This window comes from Loxodonta africana, chromosome 9, assembly GCF_030014295.1.
Source record: "Loxodonta africana isolate mLoxAfr1 chromosome 9, mLoxAfr1.hap2, whole genome shotgun sequence".
NCBI classification, from domain to species: Eukaryota; Metazoa; Chordata; class Mammalia; order Proboscidea; family Elephantidae; genus Loxodonta; species Loxodonta africana.
This window is the reverse complement of record NC_087350.1, coordinates 26,618,662-26,622,288: the sequence shown is the minus strand read 5'-3', so window position 1 is coordinate 26,622,288 and position 3,627 is coordinate 26,618,662. Positions and strand designations below refer to the sequence as shown.

The 3,627-nt window shown below is 37.1% G+C and overlaps 1 pseudogene; it reads left to right on the top strand.

Annotated features, from left to right (window-relative positions):
• The first annotated feature begins 1,088 nt into the window (after nt 1–1,088).
• On the top strand, nt 1,089–2,227 carry LOC100655251 (mitotic checkpoint protein BUB3-like; annotated as a pseudogene).
• Nucleotides 2,228–3,627: the final 1,400 nt, after the last annotated feature.

Here is a 3,627-nt window from a genome sequence, read left to right as displayed (position 1 = left end):
ACCCATCAATATGTTGTCTACAAAAGACACATCTTAGACACAAAGATATAAATAATCTAAAAATTAATGGATAGAAAAAAAAATACCAGGCAAATAGTAACCAAAAGAAAGCAGGAGTGGCAATATTAATCTCTGATAAAACAAACTTTAAGGCAAAAATCCACCAGAAAAGACATTACATAATGATTAAAGGCTCCATTCACCAAGAGAACATAACCACAATATTTATGTGCCCACTGACAGGGCTCCGAAATACATGGAACAAACTCTAACAGCATTGAAAAGAGAAATAGTTCTACAATAATGCTGTTGTTGTTAGGTGTCACTGAGTTAATTCTGACTTGTAGTGACCCTATGTACAACAGAACAAAACACTGCCTTATGCTGCTCCTGCCTCACGATATTTGCTATGCTTGAGCACATTGTTGAAGCCACTGTGTCAGTCCATGTTGTTGAGGGCTTTCCTCTCTTTTTCTGACCCTCTACACAAGAATAGCAGGAGACTTGCACATAACTTTAGATGAAGAACAGGACAATTAAACAGAAACTCAACAAAGATACTGAATATCTAAACATCACAATCAAACAACTTGACCTCTTAGACATATACAGAATACTACACCCAACAGCACCATGAAACACATTCTTCTCCAATGCACATGGATCATTCTCCAGAATAGATCATATTTTAGGCCACAAGGCAAGCCTCAATAAATTCAAAAATAGTGCGAGGCATTTTCTCTGAAAATGCTGTAAAATTAGAAATCAATAACAAGAACAAAAAATAAAATAAAATGCATGGAAACTGAATAACACCTTACTCAAAAACTACTAGGTAATAAATGAAATAAAAAAGTTTCTTTCTAGAATCAAACAAAAATGAATACACAACATAACAAAACATTTGAGACACAGCAAAGGCAGCAGAGGACAATTTATAGCAATAAATGCACATATCAGAAACGGAGAAGAGGCCAAAATCAACACCTTAACCCTACAACTTTAACAAGAAAAAGAACAGCAAAAGAGGCCCACAGCTATCAGAAGGAAATAATAAAGATCAGAGCAAAAATAAATAAAACAGAAAAATAATCAACAAGACTAGTAGTTGGTTCTTTGAAAAGGTCAATAAAATTGACAAACCACTGGCCAAACCTGACAAAAGAAAAGTAGGAGAAGATGCAAATAACCCAAATAAGAAATGACATTGGTATCTTCTCAGCGAAGTTCAGCCCCAACAGTTCCCAGTTCCTGCTGGTGTCTTCCTGGGAAATATTTGTGCACCTCTACAATGTGCCAGCCATCTCCACGTTGCTCAAGTACCAGCGCACCAGTGCCATCCTGGACTGTGCCTTCTATGATTCAACTCATGCCTGAAATGGGGGATTAGATCATCAACTGAAAACGCATGACTTGAATACTGATCAAGATAAATCTTGTTGGGACCCATGATGCCCCATTAGATGTGTTGAATACTGTTCAGAAGTGAATGTGATGGTTACCGGAAGTTGGGGTCAGACAGTTAAATTGTAGGGTCCTAGAACTCCTTGTAATGCTGGAAACTTCTCTCAGCCTGAAAAGGTGTATACCCTCTCAGTGTCTGGGAAAAGTCTGATTGTGAGAATGTTGGGCCGTCAAGTGTTGTGTAGGACTTACAGGACACGGGCTGTGTGCAGCAGCTTTGGGAGTCTAGCCTGAAGTACCAGACCCACTGCATACGGGCCTTTCCAAACAAGCAGGGTTATGTATTAAGCTCTACTGAAGGCCAGTGGCCATTGACTACTTGGACCCAAGCCCTGAGCTACAGAAGAAGAAGTATGCCTTCAAGCATCATCGACTAAAAGAAAATAATACTGAGCAGATTTACCCAGATGATGCCATTTCCTTTCACAACATCCGCAATACATTTGCCACAGGTGGTTCTCATGGATTCATAAATACTTGGAATTCACTTAACAAAAAGTGACTATGCCAGTTCCACCAGCAACCCACCAACATTGCATCCCTTGTCTTTAGTAATGATGGGACTACACTTGCAACAGCATCATCATATATGTATGAAATAGATGACACAGAGCATCCTGAAGATGGTATCTTCGTTCATCTAGTGACAGATGCAGAAACAAAACCCAGGTCTAACCAACCATCCTGTAAAAGTGGTTTCTCTACGGAAAGCTTTGATTACTTCCTGCAAATACATGATTTTCCCCTAAGGGATGTGTTATAGCCATTGTGAACATGTTACTTAGTTTGTGAGTTTCTCTGCTTTCTGTCTTGAAAGAAACTTGTCTGTGTACCATTTAATACTTACTTTGTTTAAGATCAGGAGTCTGTGTTCTTGTACAGTTGAAGGGTTGAAGTCCAATAAATGGGAAAACAAAAGTCTCTAGCAAGTCTGAAGAATCATTTTCTCCCCCAACAAGCCCAAAGCTGTGTCTGAGCAGCTTGAGCTCTTTTTGCAACATAATCTCACCTGTTATTTCCGTGTTGTCTAATAAATTAGAGATTCAGAACCCTTAAAAAAAAAAACCCCAGAGACTGCACAAGAAAGCTAGTAGAACTAATAGAAGGACTCAACAAAGTGGAAGGGTACAAGATCAACATACAAAAATGAATTGTATTACATTAACAAGGAGAACTCCGAAAAGGAAATCTGTAAAACAATACCATTTACAATAGCCCTCAAAAAGATAAAAGTTCTTAGGATAAATCTAACTAGGACTGTAAAAGACTTGTACAAAGAAAATTATAAAACACTGCTGCAAGATACCAAAAGAGACCTACATAAATGGAAAAACATACCATGCTCATGGATTGGAAGACTTAACAGTGTGAAAATGTCAATACTACCCAAAGCGATTTACAAATAAAATGCAACCCCAACACAAATTCCAATAACATTCTTTAATGAGATAGAAAAACTAATCACCAATTTTATATGGAAAGGAAAGACACCCTGGATAAGCAAAGTATTATTGAAGAAGAAGAACAAAGTAGGAGGCTTCACATTCCCCAGTTTCAGAACCTACTATACAGCTATGGTAGTCAAAACAGCCGTACTGGGATAATGACAGGCATATAGAACAATAGGACAGAATTGAGAAACTGTAAGTAAATCCATCAGCTATGGACAGATGATCTTTGACAAAGGGTTGAAGTCCAATAAATGGGAAAACAAAAGTCTCTAGCAAGTGGTGCTGCAAAACTGGATATCCATCTGTAAGAAAAATGAAACAAAATCCATACCTCACACCATACACTAAAATCAACACAAAACGGATCAAAAACCTAAATGTAAAACCAAAAACGATAAAGATCATGGAAGAAAAAATAGGATCAATGCTAGAGTCCCTAATATATGGCCTAAATAGTATAACAAACATAACTAAAAATGCACAACACCAGAAGATAAACTAGATAACTAGAATCTCCTAAAACGTAAACACTTATGCTCATCAAAAGACTTCACCAAGAGTAAAAAGAGAACCTACAGACTGGGAAAAAAAATTTGGCTACAACATATCTGACAAGAAGCTTGTCTCTAAAATTTATAGAAAACTTCAACATCTCAACAATAAAAAAAAAAAAAATCCAATTAAAAAATGAGCAAAAGACATAACAGACACT